At 42.1% G+C, this 12,241-nt stretch overlaps 1 long non-coding RNA gene across 1 annotated transcript; it reads left to right on the plus strand.

The window, feature by feature from the left end:
• The first annotated feature begins 6 nt into the window (after nt 1-6).
• LOC125917736 (uncharacterized) lies at nt 7-10,495 on the plus strand. The gene is made up of 3 exons (XR_007456277.1): nt 7-417; nt 6,713-6,814; nt 9,537-10,495. It is a non-coding gene; the product is annotated as an uncharacterized LOC125917736 (long non-coding RNA).
• Nucleotides 10,496-12,241: the final 1,746 nt, after the last annotated feature.

Below are 12,241 nucleotides of genomic sequence, written 5' to 3' on the forward strand. Positions count from 1 at the left end.
TGCCTGACATAAGACACGAGTGCGGGGCCCCGGGTGCCACAGCCAGGAGCTCCCGGGCGGTTCTCGGCTCCTTGATGAAAGGCTGCTTTGGACCAAAGGTGACGCACTGCTCTGCTCACCCCTCGTCTGTGACCCTGGGGCAGGAAGACTAATGTGCCAGATCAAACCAGGAGCAGAGGGAAAATCTTCAAGCTAAGCCTGTGTGAGGGGTTTCTTAAAGGCAGAATTTATAGTTGCCTTTAAAAAACTCACTGGCAGCCTCTAGCGGGACTAGATATTCATTGTTTAAGACCCATGGGTTATATTTGCCATGCATCCAATGACTCTGTTTTACTGCCTAGGCATTCTCTTTGGCACGATCTTCTTTCTTTTACCCATCATCGTGGCCGGTTGGATAACTGTAAAGCACAAACAAGGGTAAGTACAACCAAACTCGCCTAGAAAAAGGTTGTAAGTGTCCTTGCCTCCTCTTGGAAGCCAAAGAGAAGTAAAAGAAAACCTCAGAACAAGCACTACTAGATAATCTCTGATACGATTCATAATTATAAAGAAGGCCCTTGACACACATGATGGATAGAGAAATATTCACACTAAAAGAAATACATGATAATAAGAATACTTTTATAAAAAAAAAAAAAAAAGCTTGGGATTTTAAGAAGTACTCAAGTTTTACCCAGAGGAAAATAGAAGGAATTTTTCCAAAAGTGTTGATGAGGCCGTTGCTATCCCAGTTTTGCTGAAACATTCCAAACTGAGGCCGCTAGATACAGGCCTCATCAAGGCACTAGGAGTTACAGTGTGCCCACTGGCACATACATCACAGGCTGCCAGTGTCGAAGAACTGAGGCTTTGTGTAGGGTGTTAAAAAATATTTTATAAATCCACCTAATTTTTTTAAAGTTTATTTATTTTCACAGAGAGAGAGAGTGCGCGTGCGTGTGGGTGCGAGAGGGGGAAGGGCAGAGAGAGAGAAGGAGAGAGAGAATCCCAAGCAGGCTCTGAACCGTCAACATGGAGCCCAACTCAGGGCTTGATCTCACAAACTGAGATCATGACCTGAGCCCAAATCCAGAGTCAGGTGCTTAACCAACTGAGCCATCCAGGCGCCCTACACCCACCCAAGTTTTAAACTTGCTAAAACCTTGCAAGGATTAGATAAAGAAACAGTTTTGACTAGGAAGAGAACATATACGGTTTCTGTGTTAATTGACTTATTTAGAACAAAATCTGGGAGCTCGAAGTCAATCAGATCAGTGTTATAACCTTGATCAGCAAATTCGACACCCATGAGAAACAGTTTATAACTTTTTCTAAGCAAATGCAGTCTCCTAAAAGAAGCCTGACAGAAACGCAAGTTGCTCTTTCACGGAGGAGGCCAGTGTAAACTTTTGAAAGGCAGAGCATCACAGCAGAACATCTTAATGATCTAGTCAGGAACTTAATTTCATGGTAAAGCAATTAGTAGGGATTTACATTTAAGATACGGTTTTATCTTTCATAACAAATGTTTTCTAGATGTTGTGGTTTGACAAGTAAATATGCTTCCCTCATCTGCACTATAAATAGAAAGTGAAAGTAGCCTTAATGCTCGATGTTAGCAAAAGCCTTTGTGTCAATAACCTTTTCCCCTCAAAGTTTCTCTTTTATTACTACTATAATTTGAGTCAAAAAATTTTTTAATTAGGCTGTTTTAAAAATTAAGGCTGAATTAAAGTAGTTGGGGCTCCTAATTTTCTATTTCTGGACCAATGTCCGGCTAAAACCAGCCAGAGTACACGACTCTTCTCTTAGAGATATTCACAACAGTCTCTCTCCTCCTCCCTTCCAACTACTTCATTCCAACTCCTGTGGCCTGGTCCAAGTTCATCAACTGCCGATCGAATTCCCTAGCCCAGCTATTGATTCGTTTCACCCATGTAACTTAAGATGGTTCCCTCCTATTATCATCCTTGGGCATGAAAAAGATTCAACAGCCATTTCATAAAAATGATTTCCTTAGAAATGGTGATCTCATCCCCTCTAAGTACCCTCAGATCATATGCCATTTCTTCGTGTACTCCATGGCTTTGAACCTGCCTCCTGTCGTCCCTATGTTCTTTAGAAGTGTAAAGCCATGGCATAAGCATTTGCTGACCAGTAGCAACCAGGGATGTGGCAGGGAAAAAGATCATGGAGTAAAACCTCCCAAACGTCTAAATGATCCACCATGGAACATATCGTACATATGTAATCCATAAAAATTTCAAAACCTAGCTAAACATGTATGTATTTGGCCTGTTTTCACTTCTTGGAGTAATGAGTGAATTACTTTAAGAAAATGCCATTTCTTTTCATGTTAGAAATAACACGTGAGTGAGATTAGTAGGAGGGGGTGTTGTGCTTAAATAATCCGAATGCCCAAGACCTTGTTCTTGGAAGCAGTTGGGTGAGTAATCATTGTTCTGTGTCCTTGTGTGGGTGTAGATTGATTATTCTTATCTGGATCTCAAGCTTTCCTCACAGGAAGGGAAGAAAGTTCCTTACAGTAACGAGAAGGAAGCCATGTGACAGGCACAGAATATGACCTCGACAGAAGAGCAGTTTATGTCAGAGCCCCAAAAGACTGACAGAACAGTGTAGAAGGAATGGCCTGCTCCATGGGAGACGCAGGATCACACCAGGCCTGGAGGGTTGCAGGCACAAGTCTACCTCTCGGACACGGGAGACAACACGCTACATTTTGTGGGAACACTCTTAGATGATGTTTTAGCACGGCTCATTTCATTTTGTAAATATTTTATTGAGTACTTCCCTGTCCCAAGGACAGTTCTGAGGTTTGTTATGTATCCATCAGCAAAGATGGACTCCTTTATGGAGTTTTCATTCCAGTGGTGGCACAGAGACTATAAATTAGACACACAATTAATTAATTAATTAATTAGAATAAAGGCGATGAAGGGACGCCTGGGTGGCTCAGTTGGTTGAAGTGTCCAACTTCGGCTCAGGTCACGATCTCTCAGGTTCGTGAGTTCGAGCCCCACGTTGGGGTCTGTGTTGACAGCCCGGAGCCTGGAGTCTGCTTCAGATTCTGTGTGTCCCTCACTCTCTCTGCCCCTCCCCTGCTCACACTCTGTCGCTGTCTCTCAAAAATGAATAAATGTTAAAAAAATTAAAAAATAAAGAGGATAAAGAGACTAGGAGAAAACTGAGCAGAAGAACAGAGTTTCGAAACGTGGATGTGGGAAAGACACAATCTTTAATACCATGATCAGCATGGTCCCCATTGAGGAGTGCTTTAAAGTGAGATCATTCCTGTATGTCTGTGTGCATCCTATTTTTGTCTCATTTTTTAAAGATGTCTATATTGAGAGAGCAAGCGAGTGAGTGCGAGTGGGGAAGAGATAGAGACAGATGAAGAGAGAGAATCTCAAGCGGGCCCCGTGATCTCAGTGCAGAGCCTGACGCGGGACTTGATCTAATGAAACGTGAGATCATGACTTGAGCTGAAATCAAGAGTCAGTTGCTCAGGTGACTGAGCCCCCCAGGCACTCTGAGATTGCCTCATTTTAATTAGTTAGTAAATCTTTAAACTGCTTATGCTGTCTTAAGAAAAGAAGATTGTTTTCTTCTGCCCTGTTTAAAGAGCAAGGCAGGAGAAGTGGCCCGAAGTGGGGTTAGCATGGAAAATACCAGCTACAAAATATGAGTCAACGGGCTGAGGTGTTGGTTAGTGTCCAGCACAAAGCAGGGTTGTGATCAAATAGTGGCATCTTCCTGTGGTTGTGTTATGACCCAGGACTGAAGGACTTGACGACTGTAGCTAGCCCTCTTCTCCGCCAGGGAGTTCGGCGGCAACTGTCTACCAGGTAGTACGTTTTTAATTGTCCTAAACTTACCACAGGTTTCAAGGATGCTCGTTGTTTTAATATTCTGCCACTGGACTTGGTAAGCAAGCCTGCTTTGGACTCATGTCACATCACTGATGATTTCATATGCCTCCTCGGTCCTTAGCTTTCCCAGATTCAGCATGTCTAATTACTCGGTATGTTTGCTCCCTCTGCCCCACGCTGCGTTCCCCACACTCTGTTAAATTATTTCTCGTCTCCTTAACCCCCCTCCCGCCCCAAATCACACACACACACCAAGCAGAAAATGAGCTTCTCGTAAGCAGAGACCACCTCTAGGCGCAAAAAAATCATTTTCAGTTAATGATTTTTGACTTCCAATTGTACAGCAGTCAGGATTAATAGGATAATAGCAACAGCTAATGTATTTGTTTACAAAATATTTTACCATTTATTGTCTTCTTTGACCCTCAGAGCAACTCTGTGAGGTAGGTAGGTCCAATTGCATTGTTATCCCAAAGGAGGGAAGGGTCTGAGGTGCACAGAAATTCAGTGGCTTGCTTAAAATCGTACCAGCAGGTGGTCCTTCAGGAGTAGGGTTTCAGTCCTGATGATCTTAGGACCCTGAACCCATTCAGCTACCCGGTAATAATCTCACCGCCAACTTCTGAATTTGGTTCTGTACCACCCAGAACTGCATATAGCACAAAAGTGGGAGGTTTCCTTTTTTTTCTCATAGTACTTTAACCTGTCCATTTTATTGGTATGTGTGTTGTTGTTTGTTTGTTTTAGCTAGTCTGGTACATGGGGCAGGTATCCTAGAGAATAGTATGCAATCTCTCCCTTTTACTCTATCCTGAGTTATCAGCCTCTAAGGAAATTACAGTAATTCGGGAAGGGCTTCTGTCCTTACTAGGCTTAGTGAAAATTTTCCTGTCCATTCACATAGACTAGCAAGTTTGATGACTTAACTTTACTGGTTTTCCACTAGTAAAAAACACATCATCTCTGCATACATTCCATTTCAAAGTGTATTTACACAAGAATTTGTGGCAAATGTTGTTTTTTGTTTTTTAGAGAGAGAAGGGGGGTGCAGGGGGAGAGAGAGAGAGAATCTTGAGCCGGCTCCATACTCGCTCAGTATGGACCCTGACACAGGGCTTGATCCCACGACCCCGGGATCATGACCTGATCAAAACTCAAGAGTCAGATGCCCAATGGACTGAGCCATCCAAGCACCCTGATTTGTGGCAAATGTTAAGCAGGATAAGTCACGCACTGATCACTGAGGAATAATATTGTTAAATTCCTGCATTCATAGCCCATTTAGCCTTGCTCCTTGTTTCGGCCTCTGATCCATTCCCATTCCCATACAAAACAGCCTTCTTGTATATACTCAGATAAAGCTGTAAAGTCTTCATTGGTATGATGCTTGGAGTGACAAAATTACTAAGACCGCCCTCTATGAAGTATCCCTGCATTACCCCATGCCCACATTGACTACCACCAATCAAGTGGATAGCCATCCACTCAGCACATACTAAGGTTGTATTCTCTCAGGCCCATGTACTGGTCATCATCCAAAACCCCTTTCAGCCATTCCTTGGCTAACCACTTACTAGTCATTGCTCCGTGGACGCCCATAACACCTGTCAGTACAACCCTCTACTCTTCCTCAGGCGTGGATCTCAAGTTTGTCCTTCCTCATTCTGGGAACACTTTGCTTCTGACTCAGTGTTCCTCTTTGTCTCAGGGACGCCCTCATTGTAATTTCCACCAAAGGGTAAAGACGAACTGAGCAATGAGGAAGTACTGGGGGGCGGTGGAGTGAGTTAACTCTTTGCACTTCCATCCTTAAGTCCCCAATACCAACACATATTTGACCTCTAAGGGTACTGGTATATTGTACCATTTACCATGTCGTTTATGTAAAATGAAGTGCTTACTTAAACAACTGCCAAAGAGGCAAAGTAGCATCCCAGGTAAGATGAGGGCTTTGCAATCATTAGGAGCCGTGTCACACCCACGTACTAGCTATGAAACCCTCAGCAAGGCACTCAACTTCTCTAAACTTTATTTTCCTTGTCTGTAATGTGGGGACAATAACAGCTCCTACCTCACTTAACATGGTGCCTCAGTTAGGATGAATGTCAGAAAGTGTGAGCTATTGTTATTTACATGTGATTGTTATTGACATTTAAAAGTGCTTAGGGGTTCCTGGCTGGCTCGGTTGGTTGAGCAGCGAACTTCGGCTCAGGTCATGATCATGGCTTCAAGCCCGGAGTCAGGCTCTGTGCTGACAGCTCAGAACCTGGAGCCTGCTTCCGATTCTGTGTGTCCCTCTCTCTCTGCCCCTCCCCCACTAACATTTCAAAAAATTAAAAAAAAATAAAAGTGCTTAAATGCTTGGATTTACCCTAGTCCTCAAATGCCTCCGGACAACTGCTGCTGCTGTCCAAACTGTGGGTGTTAACTGTACACAAAACAGAACTTCTATCTTCGCTGTAGCGGAAGAAGGAAGCCTTGTGTAAGATTGTTGTGCAAAGCTGTTGCCCTTGTGAAGCCTAAATGTCACCACCTGGTGGTAAACAGTATTTACCAGTCAAAATGACTTTGGAAGCAAATGTCCTTTGAAGGCATGGACACTTGTGTATCAGCAATTCAGTCTCCTGGCAACGTACAGGATGGTTTTAGTTTTATTTCCTACTCTGAGCTATTTAGTCTTGAGAGGTGGGATTTGGTTGTTTTCCTCTTACATATCGTGCAAAGATTTCAGAAACATGAGGCAAGTTATGCCCTCAATTTCAAAATGAAAGCCACTGACTACTTTCTTCTAAGACTGATGTGTATAAAATTATTTGTCTTATTTTTCTCCCTCTGCCAATTAGCAAAACTACAGATGAAAAATGTAAGGAGAGTATCCATTTACATCCTCAAGAAGACAGCGGTGTAAGTCCTCAAACTGTGCAAACAAATCAGGAGAACAGCAGGTACCTAATGTACATATTGAATTCATAATGTTGTCAGTAACTCAGAGCGAAAGTGAGAACAGGATGTGCCTAAGATGTTGCTCTGGCTGGATCCCTGGGACCACCGGAGATAGAAAGTTCTTCAGGAACTGGAAATGCCTTGGTTGTTGTTTTCTTAGATTCTTGTTTCCAGGGAGTTGGGTGATGGCTGTCAGCGCTGTGCTCCGGGCACTGTTTTCTCAAAGCGTTCCTGTATTTTTGTGCGCTGGTGCTATAAACCTTCGAGAAGAAGCAAGCTTTTGTTTTCTTGTGGAACGCAAGCATTTGGCACTTGGGTGTCCCCCTGGCTCCCCCTTCCCTTAAATGTGCAGGATCACCTGGGGATCCTGTGGAGACTTCGCATTTACCTCCCCCTGCTTTCTGACTCCCACTGAATTCTCTGCCTCACCAGGTCTCCTAGGACTGCTCTCTCCTTCCTGTTTCCTGTCCTCCCCAACAGGGGCTTGTCACCACACCTCATCCCCGCATGCCACCTAGTCAAAGTACCAGCCTACTACCGTAGCTGTTGGGTGCTCACTGTTTAGCTGTTTGCTACAGGACCGGGGTGAAAAGGGAAATTACCAAATGATGTGTGCCAAAGTGGCACACACGTAGAAGTGAATATTAGAAATCACGGGACCAGGGGCGCCTGAGTGGCTCAGTAGGTTAAGTGTCCAACTTTGGCTCACGTCACCATCTTAACCCTTGAGGGTTTGAGCCTTGCGTTGGGCTGTGTGCTGACAGCTCAGAGCCTGGAGCCTGCTTTAGATTCTGTGTCTCCCTCTCTATCTGCCCCTTCCCTGCTTGTGCTCTCTCTCTCTCAAAAATAAACAGAAAAAAAAAAAAAAATCACTGGACTAGAAAGTGACTGTTTTTGTAAATAAAGTTACTGGAACACAGCCTCCCCCACCGTTAGCCTATTTATGGCTGCTTTTCATGCTGCAACAGCAGAGTTGAGTAGAAGCCACAGAGACCTAGACTGCGTGGTTGTCTTTACAAAAGTTACTTTAAAAACTATTTCACAAAAGGGCTTAAAATATCATTTGATTTCTACTCCTTCCTGCCTGGTTATGTACGTAAACACTTTGCCACCTTTTTCCAATCTAAGTGGCATTAATCAGGCTCAGAATTCACTCATCTAAGGAGCTCTCCCAAAGTGTGCCAGTCCAAAGTGATGTCTTTCTTTAAAACTCACAGAACTTCCTATCTATAACATTTTTTAAATAAACTGTTACCTTTCAAGACTAGTAAGTGCTCATTGCCAAAAATACATCGAAAATAAACACATAAAGAATATACAAATTATCTGTAATAGCTTCCACCCAGTGGTTAGTATTTTAAGTTTCTTTTATTTACATATTGTTTAATATTTGCAAGATTATGCACTGAGAGTATATTCACTGTGTAATACCGAATCCGGATTCTGTTTTCACCAAATGAAGACCATTTTCGTTATCATTAAAAACTTATATCACACAGCAGTCAATGACATTTGTTGTTTTTTGCCTGTTACCACTATTGTATTCACTAGCACATTCCTCTGTTCTTCAAACATGAATTAGTCACTTGTAACATGTACTATGCATTGTGCTTATGTTTTCTTTCTCATGATAACTTATGAGTAACGACTCCTTTTTAAATTTCCCAAAATTTCTGTGTATGGACTTAATCAAATGAGAAGTATAGATATTTGAGAGGGAACTGTTTGAAATTTCATTTTAACTAACTTTTTGGAAATGTTTTTTGACATCAAGGTGCATCTCAAATTGTGTAGACTGACTGTTGACCACCGTTTTAATAATACAGGAAGTCCGAAATGAATTTGTCACAAGTCTCTTTTTCAAGATTGGGATTTTGGCCACAGTGCTCCACAGGAGCGAGGTTGATCATCTGTGGCCACATATGGCAGACAAGGAGTGAGTTAGTGTCTGTATCAAGCTTAGGACCCGTGAACCCGAGCCAAGTGCAAGGGCAGAGGGTGATACAGGGCAAGAGGCAGACTCCAAAGACACAGCTGCATGCCGAAGGACGTGAGAATGTTCAAAGATGACGCAGGTACCAAGCGTTGGGACGTGTCACGAGGTAGAAAGGGAACAATGATGGGGGATCAGGCGGCAGTAAGAGCGGGGTGTCCGGTGAGCCGATGGGCCTCAACAGGGATCTGTCCGCTGGCGGAAGGACAGTCTTCCCGGCCTTGAGGAAGAGGAGAGGCTTCAGCATGGGCAGGGAAGCATTTGGACATCACGGACCATACAATAATTTCTTTCAGTCTTGACGGTGTTGGGGGACGAGGACCTGTTCTCTGAGGCTGGCCCTCCTCCAAACTACCAGCTCCTGTTTGCTTTCCCCTGCCACAACATGGCTCAGAAGACACTCAGAAATATTTGGTGTGTTATGAGGAACCTCTGTTTTTGGAATGAGGCTCTTTTTATTTAGTTGCCCAACGCTGAGAAACATTTTTCCTTTGATAAAAGCAGCAACGGGGAAAGGTCAGCTTATTCATTAATCTCTCTCTTATCTATTAAGTGTCTCAGCTTTTGCAATACCTTCTTGTGCCCTGCACAGCAACCGCTAAAGAAGGCAATAAACACTTCTTCTGAACTCATAATTGGTGTAATACTGTCCTCATGATTATTACCAGCAAGTTCCGGGTAATTCATTTCAGCCATGCTGTCATCTGAATAAAAATATCCTGTTATTTCAGTGTCCTTCCTTGACAAAGTATATAAAGCTGGAGAAGACCTCGAAGTAAAACGTTGGTCGGGAAGCGATTCATTTCAACAGAATAAGATATGAAACGCATAAAATCCCAACTGGAAGTGACCTCACAGACATGCAAGCATGTGCACTTGAAGATGCCGAAGTGCCCCCAGAATCTAGGAAAAGCTCCCTCCTCTTAGTTTGGATTACTGTCACCCCTTCACCCTCTGTCCTTGTGCTCAAAGCACACACCATCCATTTAGGGGAAAAGACTGCCCTTGGGCTATATAAATAGCCTCACTTACTTAAAGGACAAAGGTGTTGCCTAAGATCTTGGTTTACCAGTTTGTTATTTTCCTTTCTTATTTTCAAATGTCCATACTATGGAATGGGCTCATTAATGAGAATCTGAAAATCCAGAGGGACAATGTGAAAAACAAATAAGTCACATAGAATTATACTACTCTGTGATAACCACTGGTAATATTTCGATTCATTTTCTGCTAACCTTTCTTCATGTATGTTTCTTTATACACAAGTCTTACTTAAATAGTTAGTTTTTCTTTTATAGAGCAAAACCTCCTCCTATTAGATCCGAGTAAAATATAGCTATATCAGTTTTTACTTCCTTAGAAAAGAATATTTTCTGTTTATTTTAAAAAAAAAAACATTAAATGATTCTGGAGAAGAGGTTTTCAAGAGAAATATCTGAAACAATGAGCTTTGGATATTACCTAAGTTCTATTTCAAAAGCACTTTTACTCTATTCTTTACAAAAACATAACTATTTTAAATAAAAGAATAATTTTATTATAAAAGCAACTGGCTTACTTTTGTATGGATTCAGAATACACTAAATAAACTAAGAAACTATGACTTTTAAGAAGTTAAAAAATTGGGGCTCCTGGGTGGCTCAGTCGGTTTGAGCGTCCGACTTCGGCTCAGGTCATGATCTCACAGTTCGGGAGTCGGAGCCCGCATTGGGCTCTGTGCTGACAGCTCAGAGCCTGGAGCTTGCTTCAGATTCTGTGTCTCCCCCTCTCTGCCCCTTCCCTGCTCATGCTCTGTCTCTCTCTGTCTCTCAAAAATGAATAAAGGGTAAAAAAAAAATTTTTTTTTTAAAAGAAGTTAAAAAATTAATATATAAATAAGTGGTCTTGGAGTCCTTAACTAGTCCACATACTTACGGATCAAAAATTATCTGGTGTGATATTATGGGTCATGCTAATAATCTAGAAAATATCAGAATCTTCCTGGATATTTAACAATAGATTCGCATATGACTACTGCTATCTACGTGTAATCCTGGGTCTTAAGTTGCTTTTAGAGTGTATTCTGCCAAATTGACCTTGATAAATATAAAGAGTGAGCCGAACATCAACTGGAGGTTTTCTTTAAAATCATGGAAGGTAGGGAAAAACAGAATAAGCAAAGTCAACTGACAAACCAGAAGAAAAAATTACAGCTTATATCATGGACAGGGGAAACAGGCATATTTAGAGAGTTAAAAATTCAAAAACCATCCCTCTCCATTCCCCCTCCCTGCAAAAGGGCAAAAGATATACAGCCAGGTCACCAAAAGAAGAAAGGGAAGTGACCTATGAATATATAAAAAGATCCTAAATGGCTTTGCTTAGCTGGAACACAGGGAAATCTATTAAGTCTTAAGCTTCTGAAGAAGTACATTTTAAAGGAGGGCTAGAAAATAGTTGTTGGGGACTGGGCTGTTTTCGAATCAAAATTCCCTATCACATGAAAAAAATGTAAATTCCTTTTTTTCCACCCAGAATGAAGTAGGTCTGTGAGTATTGTGGTTAACAACTATCTGATGCCTGGGACATTTAATTTCAAGAAATTCATGAGACTTTTTTTACCTGTACAACATTTATATAAGGGAAATACTGTATATACTAACTATGGGTAAAATACTGAATTTCAAGTTTAAAAATTTAAAAATACAAACTTTATTTGTATTCTTGAGCAATTGTGTTAACCTCTGGCCTTACATTTTCCTTCTGAAAAGCAGGGGCTGGTCCAGCTGGTCTCCAAAGTTATTCCTAGTGCTAATATTCTCTTTTTTCTCATTTGCCTTTTGTGTGCATGCAAGTGTGAGGTGTACGTTAGTTTAAATCTATGACGTTTAAATAAAATGTTCTGTCTCCATCATTATAATACGAAAGGGATAAAAGATTTTCCTTTCTAAATCTACTTGTGGACTATGGTTTGTAATATATTTACATTTTAAACCTTCACAAGCCAAGAGGAAACAAAATGAGTATGTGTTCCTTCTAAGAAATGCCTTCCTTTCTGCACTTGATTGTTTTAGAATCCCGGGGCAGGTAACGGCTTACCACAGGAATGCCCTCGCTGGTAAGAGCTAAATAAGAAGGTCAACTGAATGGCAGGTGTTTACCAGATACAAAGGGCGGTGGCACAGCCCCCAGGGCCAACATCAGCAAGATGGTTGAACCATCCTGTTTAGCCATCCTCTTTCGGGTTTTCACAAACGCCTCGTGTGTAATTCACCATGGCAGCGGAAAGCCTCTCCTGAGAGCACTCACAGGCCCATTCCTGCTGCTAGCCCGACCTCTGATATAAGCGCGACGCAAACAGACTAATTTAGGAGGCCAGGGATCATCCAACATGACCATTTATTTTCCAGAAGTTGGCCTGTGTCTAATGACAGCCTCACACACCTACCTCCTCCCC

Source organism: Panthera uncia, unplaced genomic scaffold, assembly GCF_023721935.1.
Source record: "Panthera uncia isolate 11264 unplaced genomic scaffold, Puncia_PCG_1.0 HiC_scaffold_2332, whole genome shotgun sequence".
Lineage (NCBI taxonomy): Eukaryota > Metazoa > Chordata > Mammalia > Carnivora > Felidae > Panthera > Panthera uncia.